Raw genomic sequence first — 18,955 nt, 5'->3', positions numbered from 1 at the left:
GTTCAATTGTAGAATTTGAATTTTCTAGCAATGTTTTATAGCTGTAATGGGAAGGAAGCTTTATATGGTGAAAAATTAGAAAATAAACAAAGGATGCCTTAGGACTATTCGCTTCACATAGTTCGCACTTTAATATGTTTTACTGCCATCTTCTGGTCCGAGATTCATCCCCTGTGGCCAGTGAAGATATAAGCCCCAGAACAAGACATCCCATTTAGTAACATGTTTTATTTCCCATTAGTGCTGTGGATTTCTCTCTTATTGTTCACATTTATTAAAGTTCTGAAATGATACCACTTATCACTGTCTAACATGTGCTCTTTCTTTTCTGATTGACCCTTTCCAAGTTTAAGAGGACACAAGACATTATATTGCATAAATTATGACCCACATCATTTAGGACATGTTCATTCTCCTCACACTTTTTACCAAAGCAAAGTACAGTGTTAAGTCACACACACACATTGACTGAGACCACTTATCCCAAGCGGGGTCACAGCGAGCCGAGCCTAACCCGGCAACACAGGACGCAGGGCTGGAGGGGGAGGGGACACACCCAGGACGGGACACCAGTCCGTCGCAAGGCACCCCAAACGGGACTCGAAGCCCAGACCCACCGGAGAGCAGGCACAGGCCAAACCTGCTGTGCTGCTGCACCACCACGCCCCCCCCACTCCCTGTCCATACACCTGGGTACTTTTTACTGAATCAATTTAGGCTTAAGGATACTACAGCAGGAAGTAGGTTTCGAACCTGGGTCCTCTAAGTGCAAGGCAGTAGCTGTAACCGCCATGACACCTGCTGCTCCCCCCCATTTACACAAAAATCCTTATTTTTAGAGTCACAGCCTTATAAGAGTGTAGTTGGCTGAACAATGTAGGTGTTTCAGTGGAAGTAGATCCTAGCGGTGGGATTGTTTCTTGTATCCCAGGTACCAGTCTCTTGGCTTCGTTGCCACTGGAGACGAGCTGGATAAACCAACTGGTGGCAGCTGCCTGATCCACATGGCAGTGACCCTCCCAGGCCAAGAGGGCACTGAGAGTTGGCATCTGCCCTTCTTTTTGCATTTTGAGGACGGGCTGGAAGATCTTCTAAAGAACACTGCTTTGCCGCATAGGCTCGTACGGGCGGGTGTTGGATTCGCACCCGGCGTGTGGCCGTGTACGCTTCACGAACACCGAGCGGTCCGATTGCGCGGGGGGGGGGACTCGCGCAAGGTACGACGCTGAAAACGACCGGTGCTGCCGCTCACGAAGCTAGCAGCAGCCTCTCCTGTTACATGCACATTTGGTGGGCAGCGCCCGGAGGCGTTTCGAAGCAGCAAAGGTGATTTGTCGGAACAAATCTGTCCTGGATGGAAGCGCGCGTACCGGATGTGCGAAGATGCCTGCGGGACCAGGGACGAACGCTCCAATCATCACCAACTGTGAAGTAACGAAATGATATTTTGCTGTTTTAAGGGTGACTGAGCTGATACATCTCAGTCTCGCGGTCCTCATAAGTGTCCCAGATTCGGTGCCCGGAAAAGGCATCGCTCGTCTCTTAAAGGCCCACGCCGCCCAGATTGCCGACAGCTCTGGGCATCTACGTACTCTCTGCAGAATTTACACTATTTCATGACACCACTATGCTGTGCGATGGAAGTTTCACACTCTATTTCCACTCGGGAGATAAGCGGAAATTTTGCCATAATTTAAAAAAAAAGTGGGTGGCACAGTCCACCCATGTGTCACTCCTGCTTTTCTCCAAGGTGACTTCACGTTCAAGTCTGCGTTTATTGTCACTTCACTATACGCAGGCATAGAGCGGATATGAAATATACACGACATTTACATACACGGATTCATTTAGCTCATGCTTTTTTTCCAAAGTGACTTATAGTGCTCTTACTTACAATTATTTACCCATTTATACAGCTGGGTAATTCTACTGGAGAAATTTGGAGTAAGTACCTTGCTCAGGGGTACTATAGCTGGAGGTGGGAAGCAAACCTGCAACCTTTGGGTCCAAGGGCGGTCGCTCTAACCACCAGTTTCGGGCTGGCCCCACGTACTCACAATGCTTACAATACTTACAATGATTTACCCATTTCCAGTATATAGCAGGGTATTGTTTACTCTATCGATTCAGGGTCAAGTACCTTGGTCAAGCGTACTACAGCAGGAGGTCTCACTGGAATCTGACTCCTTCGGTTACCCTGCATTGCACAAAGGTGCCAAGCACCGGCAGCAGCAGTTCGGGCCGTTCAGAGCGACTAATGTTTTGTTTTGTCTCCCGAAAACGAGAAACTCAAGCTCGGTTAATGAAAAATGCATTTTCTTGTATGTATTACTGCACATTTAGCTAGATGTGGCGCTTGCTGAAGCTGTGATCTGGAGAGTGTCGATAGGCAGGCGGGCTCCTGTCTTGGCAGTCGGCCTCCGTCACTCAAATAGAAGCCCTCGAGCCCACGGAGTTTGGTGCCAGCCTGCCGTCGGGGATCTGCCCGGGGCCCGCTGTGCCCGCAGCGCCGGGAGCCCGCGTCCCCGAGCCAAGAGCCGTGCCGCATCAGGAGCGAACGCCGCTGCGGGGCCCGGCCGGTGCCAGCCGCACCAGCCTGGTGCCGCGGACCTGGCATCGCCACGGAGACGGGCACCTGGAGAGATCTGACAACAGAACTGTGCCCACGAGGAGGCGGGGGTGGAACCCACACACGTACCGCCGCTGCTGAGACAATCAAACTTTTCAGCAGTGGCCAGGCTGGCTTCACCCTGGCGTTCCTAGTGACTGGCAGATAAAAGATATTAACCAACTGTTTCTAACTAGGAGCTCTGCGGTGGGAATGGCTGAGCATTATGAGGGGCAGCGGGTTCAAATACAGGGTACGGAACTGCTGCCAAAGCACAGAAAGGAACAGGAGTGGTAAAACACATTCTGAGCAACGGGTCCCCGGCGCTTGCATCGAATGCGCACCCCTGTGATCTGCTGCTACTGTTTTCTGTTGCCCAGGATTTCTGTGTTTTTTTTGGCCGAGAATCACAGAGGTTTTACTTTAGAAATATATATTAAGATGCTGCAGAACTCTTTCAGCCCAGGGAATGCACGTCTTGCCCGGTTGACCTCGTGGGTCTGGATGTTCCAAGTCCCCCCAGTGTAGCACGGACACCTCCCTTCACCCCCCCCCCCACCGTTTCCTTTGTGCTCCAGTTGACTGTCCCCCTCACATGCGGTAAAAGACGTCGCACAGTGAGCCTCCTCGGTCACGGCTGCCTCGCCTGCGGGGAACAGCCACGCCCGGCGGCTTCAGACGCTGGTACGGTGCCAGGCAGCCCGAGGGCAGTGATCACCAGCATTTAGAGAGAGCGCAGGAGCTCACCAGACGGGCAGGACGCGGCTCCTGCGGTGAGACGGCTGCCACTCAAAGGCTGTCGCTGCGGAGTGGGCCGGGTGCCCACGTCGGAGGGAGATGGTCTTCACCTCGGTTTGTTTTCGCAAATCCTTTTCATAACGAAGCAACCCCTCCAACCCCCTCCGCCGCCCCCACCTGCACAGCCACCCGCCCCCAACCCCAAGGAGCCCGCATCCCATTGGCATTGAATTCACCCTGTCTGGGGGGGGGGGGGCGGCTTCTGTTAAGGAAAAGCAGGTTTGTTCCTGCGGTAAACTTGGTGTAAACGTCCGTCGGATTTCCCGTTTCCTCGGAACCTCCGCGCATTCGCGCGCGTGCGGCGCGCGGCTACCAGATCCACCGAGAGCCGCATCTCCGCAGGACCTCGGCCGCCTCCTCTCCCACAGATTGTTCCAGAACAGCCAGCCAACCGAGCGCCCGCCTCCGGTCCGCAGATTACCTCCGCGCTTACATGTGCAGCCAAACGCTGTCCATCTTTGAGTGACCACACTGACACCACTCAGCGCCCACGCCTCATTTTATATATGGCATTTGATTTCAGCCGAACAGTTGGTGTCAGAGAACCACCAGATGGGTGGCCGTAGCTGCCAAGAGGTTTGCGGATAAAGACCCGGCGCAGCGAAACATAACGGCACTAATACTAACTCCTCAAATATGCACTGTATGGAATATTCTAATTAGATTTTGCCATTAAGACTTACACGAGCTCTCGTAATGGCCAAAAGTGCAGTTTTAATTAAGGCCAGGTTGATTGCTTTCTGACGTTGAGCGTGGTGAAGTCGGCCAAGAGGTGCAGCCTGTTCTCGCCATCTTTTCAATTAGGGCGACCGAGAGGCAAAAACAATCAACATCCAGGCATGGAAACGTTATGGGGGAGGTGGCGACATCTCCTCGAAGGATGTCCCGGGCATTGGCGAAAACTCCGCGGGCGCACGATGACGGAAGCGGTTCCGCGGCGATGGATCAGGAGCACGCGGGCGCTATGAATTAATAAACGGCCCCTATAACGTGGAATCTGCCCCGTTCCCGGATGCCGCTCGGCCCCGGACACCTGCGCCCTCGGCACATTCGTCTCGCTGATGGTTGCTTTTAACAGGTGTTGAAAAATTAACCTCAGAAATTGCATTGAGAAAAATATTGATCGTTTATGGAGATTATTTCGAATACATTTGCATTTATCTTCAGCGCCATGAAATGCGGGCACCGGGCTATTAATTACTCAGTTCTGTCTACCTGTGAAAAGAAGCAATTACAGGGGGTCATTTGGCTTGTCTTTTTTATTTGCTTATTTGTAACGTATCGATCTTTCCGTCTCGCCAAGCCGCATTCTGAATTACTGTAATATTACCGCCTTTCCCACATTAATAATGGTCCGGAGACAAGTCACGTGGAAGAAATTTGCAGGGTTTTGTGTTTTCGCAGTCACTCAGCATGGCTGTCAGATAAAGTGGTTTGATTTTTTTTTTTTTTTTGTGGTTTATGTGTGGCGTAATAGACCCACGTCTGCGTGTAGAAATTAGAGAATGCCACATGGTACGCTATAAAGTGAGCTCATTTACCGCAGGCTCCAGGAATGAAAACCACCACTTGCCGTTGTAATGTGTCGCCATTATTATTATTATTTATTTACTTGGGTGACACTTTTCTGCAATGGAATTTATACTGTGGCATCTGTATACGGGGGGCGAGGTGGCGCGGTGGGTTGGACCAGGTCCTCCTCTCCGGTGGGTCTGGGGTGCGAGTCCCGCTTGGGGTGCCTTGCGACGGACTGGCGTCCCGTCCTGGGTGTGTCCCCTCCCCCTCCAGCCTTGCGCCCTGTGTTGCCAGATTAGGCTCCGGTTTCCCGTGACCCCGTATGGGACAAGCGGTTCAGACTGTGTGTGTGTGTGCATCTGTATACTGAACTGTTCCCAATGATGAACCTACTTATACATCTGGGTAATACCACAGCAGTTCAGAGTAAGTACCTTACTTTGCGGTACTACAGTAAGAAGGGGATTTGAACCCAAGGCTTTTGATTGCAAGGGAAAGACTATAACCATTATTGTACCTTCGGCCCTTCTTCGCGTTCTTTGCTAATGACCCCACAATCGCCCGGGAGGGTAAAATATGACCCACAGGGCATGTCTTGGGAAACACACTGGGCGGACTTGTCCGACCACAGTACAAACCTTTGTCATTTAGGGAGGGACGCGGACGCCCTGGGACTTGAGACGGACCCTCGAACCTTTCGCTCCCGGGGCTCCGTGACCTCGTCTGGCCCTCAGGACCGTCGACGCCCGAGCGCTAGAGCGAAAAGAGGTTGTTTTCTGGAGCCGGGGGACGTGGGGCAGCACTGGAAACCTTGTGGATCCAGGAGAAACAAGGACACTAGCGGGAGAATCTTCTCGCTGCAAAGGCCACTTCGCGCTTGTGTTGTTTCACTTCATCGTTAATCCATATCTCTTTCTGAAGGCAAAGCTGCTATAGCCAAGCCTGCGTGGATAATTAAAGATCAAACCCCACATTTTCCTTCTCGTAACCATGAAATTGGGTGGAACTCCCCCTTGCACGAAAGCGAATGTATCAGTTTTAGGGGTGTATGTGCCGAACCATGGTGAAATATGAAAAACGATGCACGCGTGAAGTGACCGGGACAGTTTGAGCACGATTTTCTTCTTCCTGGACTAACAAGGTGATGATATGCATGATGCATGTTACTCAATGCAAGGTGGGGTCAAGGGTCAACTAAAGATGCGGAGGTGGAAGGTGCAGCTGCACGATGCTCTGGATGAGCGGCCGCTAAACCTCTAGAGATGAATGGAAACAGACTGGACAGGAGGCGCGTTAACTCTTACGTCTTGCGGAAATTACAAGAAAATGGAGGGAAAAAAATGAAGGAAAAAGCTGCTTTTCTCCGCAGACGCAGCAGATGGGGCTGTACTTACTTAGCGGCATTATTTCAGACTGGGGTGTGTGTTCCGCACGTGTGCGTGTTTGTGCGCTGGCATTTTTTTTAAGTTTACCCCAGCTGGCTTGAACGCCTGCCCCGTTTCCTGCGTCCGGCAAAGCGAGCGAACCCGGGTTCGAGCTGCGCCCCGTCGCTGACCTGCAGACGCACACCTGCGAGAGGGATCAGCCTCTGCGCGTGTCTTCTCAGATCCCAGACATCGGCCGCCTCGGCGATGTCCGTATTCGTACCTCTGGAATTTGCAAATGCTTATTTATCTCATGCGTTTCTCCAAAGTGACTTACCGTTTATGGAGCTGGGTATTTTTACTGGGGCAAGTCAAGGTAAATACCTTGCTGAAGGGTACTGCAGAAGGAGGGAGGACTCGATCCTGGCTCCTTCAAATGCAAAGTGGCAGTTGTAATCACTACGTCACCTGCCGCCCCATATTGATATCATTTAGTGGGGGTAGATTTCAGTAAAAGTTAAAATAATGATTAATCCATTGAGAAAACTATTTCTTTTGCTATAATTTATCAGCAGCAAAGGTCTGCATGCTTCCTATTAAGATCGAGGAGACATGTGAAGAGTGCCTGGACCCTTTTCCTCTCCCTTTGTCCTGTTGCACGTTTGGGCTCTTCATTCTCCACTGCAGTCCCACACCTCCAGCAAGTACCAGCTGGTGTTCCTGCGGATCACCCCAGGGTCTGGATCCTATCCTCCCTCGTCTTCCCCAAATCAGCACCGCTCTCCAGTGGCTGTATGGAAGCATTGCAGTGCTCCCTGGCCTGGCAGTCTTCTCTCATGTTACCCTGCTCTCCATTCATCCGTTCTCGATAACTGGTCTGTCCAGCGCAGGGTCGTGGTGGTCCGGAGCCTATCCAGGAACAAGAGGGTGTACGGTAGGGTACACCTTGGACGGGACTCCAAGGGCACCGGCGCACTCATTTGTTCACACATACATTTTGAGTCACCAATTCACCTGAAACACGTGTCTTTGGACTGTGTTAGGAAACCAGAGCGCACAGAGGAAACCTATGTTGACGGGCGGTGAATGCGCAAACTCCAAGCAGACTGAGCCGTGTTTGAACGCAAAGCCCCAGGAGGTGTGAGGCACCAGAGCTACTCGCCTCTTGGTACAGGAGGATTTCTTTCGGTTGGGGCAGCTCAAGTTTAGTAAACTTCTCCAGCGCTGCGGAAAGGGCTGGATGTTGAACAGGAGGCTGCAGTCAAGGAACAGCACAATGATTATGTTTGGCGCCTACGTCGGCACGGCTGGAATCCCGAAGTGAGGCCACAAGCCTTTTGTTTGCCTTCGTGGGCTGTATGCGATCCACCGAGCTATACAGCACGGCCCCTGACCCACCCCGCCGGGGGGCAGCTTCCCATCCCAACAGCCCGTGGCGCCGCTTCCTCGGAGGAAGCGGCCGTTTGTTTGGTAACGTGTGGCGGTAATATGGACTTCCACTTCCCACTTCCCGGTACCACCCCTTGACATCAACCGGCTGCGTGCCTTCCGGCAGCATGCCGTTCTTCTCTTTGCTTATCGATAAATAAAGCAAAATTATGCTCTACAAATTCCTCAATAGAAAAAAATATGGCCAGTGTCCGTATGCCGCAGTGGTGCGAGAGGACATGGGTTCGAAGCGACTTCCAATGAACTCTACGTAGTATTACCAGCCCACACACCTTATTCACCACGGTGACTTACACTGCTAGATACACTACTTACAGTGGGTCACTCATCCATACATCAGTGGAACACACACACTATGGGTGAACCTGAGCAGCATGTCTTTGGACTGTGGGAGGAAACCAGAGCACCAGGAGGAAACCCACGCAGACACGGGGAGAACATGCAAATTCCACACAGACTGAGTGGGGATCGAACCCACGTCCTTTCATACCCACAGGCTTTGAGACAGCAGCGCGACTCACTGTGCTGCCGCGCTGCCCCGTGTGCTCTATTGTTATTTGTAGAAATATTATGTCATTCTCAGTCATGTAATACCCTGGAGCGAGGTACTTACCCTGAATTCCTCTAGTAAAAATGATCCAGCTGTCTAAAGTGGTGGATCATTTTAAGTCGCTTAACATTGTAAGCTGCTTTGGAGAAAAACATGAGGCGAATAAGTACAATGTAGATGTTAAATATATTTTAGTGGAAAGACACTTCCAAACACCCTCAGACCAGAACCTCTGACCGCTGCTTCTCTTCAGGGGGTCACGCTCCACACCATTCGCAAGATGTCATTGTTTCATCCATGCATTCCTCCATCCGCTCTCCACGGGCATCCTGTCACTTTGTCACTGTCTTTGGGCAAAGGCCAGACCGCCGGGCGAGAACACACACATCCACAGACACCTGAGCAAGCAAACACACACCTACAAACGCTCCATGTGAGCCTGTAACTGTATGAACCATCTCAGATACATCTGCCCTTAACTACACTGTTTCATAAATCTACCCGGCAACACAGGGCGTAAGGCCGGAGGGGGAGGAGACACACCCAGGACGGGACGCCAGTCCATCGCAAGGCACCCCAAGTGGGACTCGAACCCCAGACCCACTGGAGAGCAGGACCCGGTCCAACCCACTGTGCCGCGGCACCCCCTGGTCAATGGAATATAATCAATTAATTTGAATATTGAATTCAGCATATTGTGTCATTATTCATTGTATGATTAGGGGTCGTTTGGAGCGACTTTTTTTATTTAATTCCTTTACCATTTAGCGTAACTGCTGTGATGTAAATTGAAGGTAACCTTGGAAAAGTTGTTTTTTCTAACGGGCTGAAGCAGACTGATGACTGTTTATCCCACGGAAGTGATTTTATTATATCAGACAATGGTGTACACACCACTTTCTTTGTCCATTCACTCAATGTAACACACTTGTTTAGAATCTGTCCCCTATTATACACGCGGGACCCTGCTTTGTATCGTTGATGACCGCGGTATTACTCACTTGTTCTGGTGACTCAGCAATTTTTAAAAATCAGTTTGGTTTTTCGGCACGTGAAAGACAAGTAATAAACATTTCCCTTTGACTCATCCATCCAGTCACCCGAAAGTGTCGGCTAGGAGTTTTCACTCGGGCTGTTTTTCTGCTCCCGTTCCACAACAGGCACAAATTCAAATTATGCTAATGATTATGAGCGTTGCAATAAAGCGCATGAAAAGTTTTTAAATATACATTGTTGACAACCGCTTGTCCCAAGCAGGGCTGAAGCAAGCCAGGGCCTACCCGGCAACACAGGGCGCAGGGCCGAGGGGACACACCCAGGATGGGACGCTTCTCCATCACAAGGCACCCCGAGCATGGCTCGAACCTCAGACCCGCCCCACGGTGGGCGCTGGCCGAACCTGCCGTGCCACTGTGCCCCCTACATACTAAGTTCAATGTTCAAACAAACCACTCCATCAAATGAGCCTGTACATGTCGGGCTGGGGTATGAGCAGCACAGCGGCGCAGCGGGTAGCGCTGGTACCTCACAGTGCTTCATTCAGGATGGTAGGGAATTTAGATGCCTTGGACAGAACTTTGCAGTACTAATGATCGCTATATGCTGCTTGGGAGAAGAGTGTCGGCTAAATGAAAGAATGCAATGTCAAAGGAACACTCGTGATTGAATAAGAAACCTGCCGTCGAACCCTTGAGTACGGCACTTATGGATTAAACCAATGGAAAAAAAGCACATTTGATCTCCTTAATTGTTTTCAAAGAGATATTAAAGATGGGAACCATAACCATAATGGCACCGCTAAGATATGCATCATTATTAATGCATCACAAAGTCACACATCTCTCAGTATAAACGGATAAAAGCTTTGGCTGAGCCTCAGAATTATAATGAGGACGTCTAGCAAGATGCCCCCAACACTGGCACACTCTGCTGGTCTCTGTGTCTCCCAGTTACCAAGGTCTGCGGTCCTAATGGACTGAGCTGTGGGTGGTCTCAAAGTGTGAGCTAGGGTGGGAGATTGAGCGCACACACACACCCACCCACACACACACAAGTGCAAACACTGGCACTCATGCACCCCCGCCTATAGCAATGTCCCCGGGGTGAGTCCGCAGAGGGTTGTCTTTGCACTGCCGGTTCCCACGGCCTCCCAGAGCAAGCAGCCCAACCCCCACCGGGCAAGAGAAGCCCCTCCCTCTTTCGGCCGTGACGGCTGAGTCCTTGGCGCTACCCAGGACTGAACATAATGCATCTGAACATCAGGGCGCTGTGAGGACATCTGCTCAGTTCTGATACGCAGCTGTGTAATGCACCTTTAATAATGTTCCTTTTAACAGGCGATTTGAGTTATGCGAGGATGACGGGCGGACTGTAAATCCTCCGTGTTGCGGCTGTGTTGGGACCGGTTAACCTTTTCGGATCAGAGCGGCACTCTTTTATTCCCTGCTTTCAGTGTGACTCAATGGACCCTGTGAAGTCATGTCCACCACGGGTAGCTGCACATTTGTGATGTGTAATTTATAGGATGGCAATATTATAAAAGGCATAGAAACGAGATTATTGGACTTATGACCTTTCTTATGACCTTTGTGTTTGAAAATTTGATGCTGAATTATGGCCTAATGCTGGCAGGGTTCGTGGGTGCTGCTCTTAGATAAGCTGATGATCAAAGAAACATTTTCCAGATGACGTGCTGAAGCAGTATGCGATACAGTGACAAAGGGAGACATTTGTGACCAGAAGGTTGCAGGTTTCAGACCCAAAGGCTAAACTGATGTTACACCAATAGGCACTTTACTGACTCTCAAAATGTCTTAAATTAAGAACTAAAGTTATCATATATATCTGCTTTGGATGAAAGGGTTAGAGAAGCAAACAAGGACAAGTTATGAAGGAAAGTGCAAATAATGTAAATGAGTGAAAATAAAAGAAGTGGAAATTAATGGAAATTATTAATAAATAAGTATCAATAGTCTATCTGCAAAACTTGATCATTCGCTGCATCCCAACCAGACCGCTATGCTCTACCACATCTGCCCGTTCTTGGAGCCAGTTCTCGGTTCCGGCTCTGTCGTGGTGGAACGACCTCCCCCTCTCACTCAGAACTGCTGAATCTTTGTCCACATTTAAAAAGGGTCTCAAAACTCATCTCTTCCGGATTCGCTTCGCCCATGATCTCTTAAGTTTACGGAAGGTATAAATGTTCGTGCCCGTAAGGTACACGTGTTTGTGATCATGCTCAGATCAGTCCTTTACACTGCTACTCCTGTAGTGTAAACGTTTATACGTATCTCAAAAAAAAAAACTACTAGGAAGGTGATCATTAATCATCGATCTTCTGAAGGTTTTATGCAGCTACTTGTGTGATGAACGTTGGTCCATATGGTGAAGGAAACAACCTAACTGTACTTAAGAACCACCTGTATGCAACTATATCTCTTACTGCTAATGTAATGCACACATTGTGTTTTCTATGAGATGTACGTCGCTTTGGAGAAAACGCACGTAGTCCGAACCGCTTGTCCCATTCGGGGTCGCGGGGAGCCGGAGCCTAACCCGGCAACACAGGTCGTAAGGCCGGAGGGGGAGGGGACACACCCTGGACAGGACGCATGTCTGTAGCAAGGTGCCCCAAGTGGGACTCGAACCCCAGACCCACCGGAGGGCAGGACCCGGTCCAACCCACTGCACCACCGCACCCCCTCAAGCTTTGGAAAAAAAGCATCTGCTAAATGAATAAATGTAAATACGAACTTAATGTAAATCCCATTAAGTTCTGGTGGGAAAATGTGTGAAGTATTATTGTGACAAAGGTCCATGCACTGCTGCATTCTAAATATGTAACTGTGATATCTGCAGACTGGGAAACTTTGCCAACGTCCACTCCATTGTCCACATGCACTGATTAAAATCACTCACTTGCATGTTGTATACAGGAAGGCAACTATTTTCCCAACAATCTGATAAGAAACAATACCATGTGGAGTCCCTTTCTCCCAATGAAGCTTTCTCAGTGCATGATCGAAAAACAGGCTGCCACTATTTCCTTATTAATAAGTTCGCGTCAAACTCCGGGACGAAAAATTACACTCTGCGAAATCGCCAGAATCACCACGGGCCCGTTCGAAGAGCTGAGCTGACTCTCTTGGAACGGATTTAACGCTGACAGTGTGGTCGTGTTCAAGGCCTGAAAATCATATATGCCGTTTGTTATTCATTCCAGTATCCATGTACAGGTGGGCCCCGATTTACGAAGGTTCGACTTATGATCTTCCCAACTTTACGATGGTGAGCTGGGGATAGACATTCAGTAGAAACCATACTTCAAATTTAGAATTTTGATTTTCATACGGACAACCGATATGTGATGCGATAACCTCTCACGATGCTGGGCAGTGACAGCGATCCACATCTCCCAGTGTACCACGGTGTCGCTATACAGATACCCCCTTGTATCTACGTTGTGTTTTGTACATCCATAATGTCACATTAACGCCCATCTGTGACTCCTGCTACCGGTGGGAAGAAGAAGAAGAAGAGGGCAATTACTCTTGAGGAGAAACTCGAGTTAATTGCCCAGCATGAAGGCGACATCGCTCGTATGATGTTCGGTAGGTTCGCTGTATTAAATGCATTTTCGACTTATGATATTTTTAACAGGGGGGCATGGTGGTGCAGCGGGTTTGCCCTGTGCCTGCTCTCTGGTGGGTCAGGGGTTCAAATCCTGCTAGGGGTGCCTTATGACAGACTAGCGTCCCGTCCTGAGAGTGATATTTTCGACTTACAATGGGTTTCGCGGAACGTAACCCCATCGTAAATCGGGGACCATCTGTATTATTATGGTTATTATTACGAGAATTATTTCATCTCCTTTGCAACAGAAGAGTATGCCATTTTTTAGGCTTTGACGGTATTGTTTCCAACCATAAGAATCATTAATGGAAGACTTGACCGTTTTGTAGCACCATTATTTGCTTGTATTTGTTCGTCGCAGTGACTACACTAACCTCCTGATATCCCGCTTAAGAGAGTTTTCGGGTGTGTTTATACGATTTGCAACAAGTTGTCCGCACTGTCTCCTATAAACTGTACTAGGACTCGGCGTTGTAGCGCCTACAGTTTGAAAGACGCACTTTAAGATGTTCTCTAGAGTGGACAAAAATGAATGGCTACGTCTCAGGAGGCTCTGCTAAGATACTTAAGGTTATTTACCCATTTATACAGCTGGGTAGCTCTTACTGGAGAGATTTGGGGGAAGTGCCGTGATCAAGGGTACTACAGCAGGAGCGAGGAAGGGAGAGCGGGTCCTCCGGTTGCGAGATGACGGATCTAGCCACCGCACCACCCTCGTACGCCTCCCTCGTACGCAGACGCTTATCCAGCTGGCCTGTATCGCAATGAGGTTTACTGTAACGCTCGCATCTTGACAGGCCTGGAGTTCCCTTCGGGGGAAAAAAGAGAGTTGCTCCGTGCACACGTGGCATTGCACTACTGCGCACTCAGCTGGTTCTTGGACAAGAAGTGGCGCGAATGCCTTCCGCGCACGGACACGAGGGGCAGACTCCCTCGGAGGAGAGGCCTTTTAAGGGCAGATTGCTGCTCTGAGGCTCCAGAGGCAACCCCGTGAAAACATTACTGCGCTCCACTGATGTGATGGGAAGGGATGGACGGAGAGCGATGCACTTTGCTGTCTCCGTCTGCGATGCGGCAGCTGGAGGCTTCGCTGACCTGAAACGAGGGCCTTCTAAAGCTGTTTTTACCATATTCCCTTTGTTCCGCTGCCGCTCGCTCGCGTTCCGTTTGATCGCCACGCTTGCTCAACCCGCAGCCTCGCAGCCGGACCGATTCCTGCAGTCGGCAGGCTTTGTGGTTTGGGGTTGTCCCGGGTACGACCGGCGTGGTCTGAAGAGTCACTGCTGTTGTCGTGTGTTGTGGAGTCAATGTTAAGCCTTGGTGTCCACATAACCACATGGATGGAGCGCTTCAGAGAGTACTGTCTTCTGCTTGGGTCCTTAGGGGTAATTGCATTGGAGAGAGCTAGTGGTGTAGTGGTGGGAGCTGCTACCTTTGGATGCAAAGGGTGCAGGTTCAAATCTCGCTTCCAGGTGTAGTACCCTTGATCAAGGTACCTAGCCACGATTGCTCCAGTAAAGTTACCCAGCGGTGTAATTGTAGATATGTTAACATTAGAGCCTAAGTTGCTTTGGAGGAAAGTGTCAGCTAAATGAATAAATATAGTGTGATCTGTGATTGAGTCCCTCTAGCTGGTTGCCATCGAATCCTTTGTTCACTAACCTTTCAAGCATGGCTGTTTATTTTCAGGAGAGTCCAGTCTTTTCACGATGTCACCACCAAAGAATGATGGCATCAGTCTCATCATTCCTGTTTCCATAGAGAGTTCTGGTCTGACTGTTCACAGTGTCCCTCAAAGAGTTCCTCGAAGTGTCCCCTAGCAGCACAGCTCGCAGTCCATGTGTCTCCTGTCCTGATTCTTCCCTGTCCAGCTGTCCAATATAATATGAAAATACCACTGCTTGAACAATCCTGTTGTCACTGTGGATGAAACTGTGGCCACTAAAAACTGTTAACACTAAGTCATCACCTTCATCTTTGGTAGGGTTAGGAGCTTGGGTTCCTTGGGGGGACACAGTGGGGGGGCATGGTCTCAGTTCACACACATTTCTCAGCAGACAGATTTCGCTTCCTGCTTAATGCTCCCAGCATGGACGAGTTGGACTCTCCAGTTTCTCTACGGATTCGCTCTCACTCGTGTGTAGAACGAGATCTACCTGTGAGACAAAGAGGTTCTGTCTCCTTCCGGTGTTTTCTATAACCACCAGGTGGCAGAGTATAATACAGCACACTGTGACAAGATCTCTGGTTTAGTCAGATGTGGGCATACGATCAGACTCCCAGGAAACCCAGGCTGTGCTGTTTATTTAAAAGAATAACCGAATATTTATGTACATTTGTACCTTGAATCCATTGAGTCTATGCGTATCTTAAAGACAATCATTATTTGTCAGTCTGTTGCCTCGTAGCTGGTCTTTGTTGTTTTACTGACGCAAATTTCATTTTATGAAGTATGCCGTTGTTCTTACTGTGGCTCGTAGATTTTCGTGAGTGGAAAAAACACATGCCTTTCCATGTTGCAGCCGTCAGTTCTGTATTAAGTGTAATTTGTTTTTTTTATTCACTCCATGATGCTCAACAATTATTGTCCAGTCGTTGGATTTCTGACATTTAATAATAGTGATGGTATGTCTCACACTATCTGAAATTTTGGTAGTTGTGTGCATTAGCAGCTCCTGCTGTAATGACACCCCTCCTGAAGGCAAACACTGGAACACACACACTCACACACACCTTCTCCAGGTTCTCTGGCATCTGTCACTACCCAGAAGCTGTGGCTCCTGGACTCAGTACTGCCCAGATGGGCTGATGAGAGCGAAGCGGAGGGGAGCGTGCGCTACGAGATCCACGTGGAGACCGAGGCTCGGGTGCAGCCGCAGCGGCCCATTCGTCCGCGTCTGCGCTAGCGAGGCAAACCGTGCGAACGAGTGTGCTGCATCTGCACATGTGAGCCTTTCCTCCTTTATGCAGCTGTACCATTTCCATAATCCATCCATTCATTCATTCATTCATTCATTCATTCATCATCCAAAGTGCTCATTCTGCTTAGAGCTGCGGTGGGCTGGAGCCAATCCTGGAAGACATACGAGACAAGGAAGGTCTACGCATCGGATGAGGCACCACCCCATCACAAAAACTTACCAAGCAGTCTAAGGTGGGATCCATTCCAAGAGAATCTGTAGCTATAGTACAGCCTTTACTGGAAAAGAGATCCATCCATCACTCTCTGCCCACTGTACTTTGCTGTACGTAGGTGTTTGAGGTGAAGAACTTTGGCTTGATCATTTTCTCTTTTTCCCTGGCCTGTCCAGCATCGTAAAGTCTTGTGTCTGTGGCAACCAGAATGAGATAAGAGCACCACTGGCCTTTCATTTGATTAAAATAACTAACCAACCACTGTTCCATCACGCGCAGCGATCATTTACATTTTTGTTTTCCGAGGACATTACGCATAAGGAAGAGGATGGAGAAATGATAACAAATTAAAATGGCTTAATTTTTACTGCTTTATTCTGGGTTATGGATTTTAACTTGCAGAGCCGGTCAGATAAATGAAGCTATTAGTTATACTTGCCCAGTCGAGGAATGAAAGAACGTTTTTTCAAGTGATATACTCAAGGTCAATGGAAAATTATCAGGAAATGTTTGAATGCTGCCTGTTCTTTGTATTTCCTGAAATTACGCAAGTGCTTGACTTGAAAGGCAACACACAGTCTTGTCCGCTGAATACAACTCAACACACTGAAGTACGGGTCCTTGGACAAGTGTATTCCTCCCCTTTCTTCTTCAGAAGCGTCTGGAAAAATCAACAGTATAACTGTCGAAATTAAGGACATTATCAAAAGGGCTGGATATCTTTTGAAATATAAAACACTATTTTTAACCAGCTGTAAAATTACAGAAATCGTAAACTGAATTTCATGCTGTCAGCTCATAATAGATCATATGTAGTGTAACCAAGTCACCTGAGGGAAATGGTGAAAGAATGACTGTGGTTATTATTGTGATTATTGTTCTTGTCTGGTGCAGCAGTAAACACTGCAATAATCGCTGACATATACCACCCCAAAACGCCCACTGCTGTGGCTTTTGAAGCCCTTTCCAAATGAACACTGAATATCTCTATGTTTTTCGAGTGCCTTCGAGATCTGCTCTGACCACGTTAAAGGATCCTGTTCGGGCATATCAAGTACTCTGTTTCCGACTCTTGAATTTTGTGCAAAATGTTAAGAAAAAATACAGCAGGTTATGTGCAAAGTGCATGTGCTCACATATAACAAATGTTAATCCTGGATCTGGAGCCCGGGCACCGGTGAAGTAAACCACGCTACTGAACCCTAATGTAGTAAAATTTCTTAGAATAATATTCATACATTAAAATACAGTATATTTTATAAGATTAATGTCACTGAATCATGAAATAGGGCAGCTGGTAGAATAGTGGTTACAGCTGCTGCTTTTGGACCCAAAGGTGCCAGGGTCAACTCTCACCTCCAGCTGTAGTACCCTTAAGCAAGGTACTAACCCTAAATTGCTCCAGTAAAATTACCTGGCTGTACCAATAGGTAAATACCCTGCTGTCTCCCAGTGCCTGGGTGGTGCGAGAGGCTGTGAGTTCAAGCCCTGCATAGTCTGTGTGGAGTTTGTGTGTTTCCTCTAAGTGCTCTGGTTTTCTCACACACTCCAAAGACATGCTGTTCAGGTTCCCCTGCAGTGTGACAGAGTGTGTGTGTGTTTCACTGATGTATGGATGAGTGACCCATTGTAAATCGTGTATCTAGCAGTGTAAGTCACCACGGTGAATAAGGTGTGTGGGCTGATAACGCTACATAGTATTCATTGTACGTTGCTTTGAAGAAAAGTGTCAGCTAAATGAAAATAGTGTAAAAACTGTAATCCCTAACCTAATTTACAGAAATATGTAAATTGAAGTCATTTAAACAAAATAGCTCGAGTTTTTCACATACTCAGGCTATGCATTTGTGTCAGACAAAATGCATGTTGCGACACGGGAAAGGTATGAGCAACACTGTGCTTTCCGCTTTGTATACCTCCCCAAGCTGCACGGCATGTAAAGCGCTATATCTCAGGGAACAGCTCCTTCTGCAATGAACACTTGACGTCCTTTGTCTTACTCAAAACTGAAAATAGTTTCTCTGCTTGCAAAATACATTTCATTGCCATTGTTTGAAGGCACTCTGACAAGAGATGGAAAGGAAACACAGCTGCTCCACACACTGTATTTTCACATGGGCACGTTGCCACTGAGGAAGCAAGAGAATCCAAGCCCTGCAGTTGAGTATCCCGTCCCCAGGATGTGGAGATGTGTCAGTACAGTCGCATTGCTTAGTTGATGTTTTTTCTGGCTGCCTTGCAATTTACCTCTATTCATTTAGCAGATGCTTTTCTCCAAAGCAACTTGCAATGAATACTACGTAGTATTGAGCTGACACCTTTTCATTAAAGGTGGCTTACAGTGCAGGATACACTGCAGTCAAACGCTCATCTGTACACCACAACGCACTCAAAGAAATTATGGGAAATTTCACAGCAATTAATCGGAAACACATGTTTGGGCTGTGGGAGGAAATCCACACAAACACTGGTGAACATGCAAACCTCACGCAGACTGAACGGGGACTGCACCCAGTCCCCTCGTATCATCCAGGCGTTGTGGGACAACAGCACTACACATCATGCCACCCTGATCTATACCGTTTATACAACAGGGACTTGAAGCAGCAACCTTCGGGCTACAGTTCAAGTCTCTGACAACTATGCTGCCCGTAGATCCAGTGTTGCAGAATGGCAGGCTATTGTATATGGAGGATCCAAGTGATGAATTTTCTTTTAGTAGATATAATAATGATTTGATCAGAATAACAGCTTGCGGAGACATACTCTTTGGAGAACAGACTTGGATAATGACTCTTCTCACTTCTGAGAAACAGAATTCTTAATTTTCTGTTCTTGATGTGTACTTTCAGTAGCTGCCAATATTACTCCGTATTCTTACCTTTGTTTCTGTAGGTCACCGTG

Source organism: Scleropages formosus, chromosome 24 (assembly GCF_900964775.1).
Source record: "Scleropages formosus chromosome 24, fSclFor1.1, whole genome shotgun sequence".
Lineage (NCBI taxonomy): Eukaryota > Metazoa > Chordata > Actinopteri > Osteoglossiformes > Osteoglossidae > Scleropages > Scleropages formosus.
Note: the sequence above shows the minus strand (reverse complement) of the source record.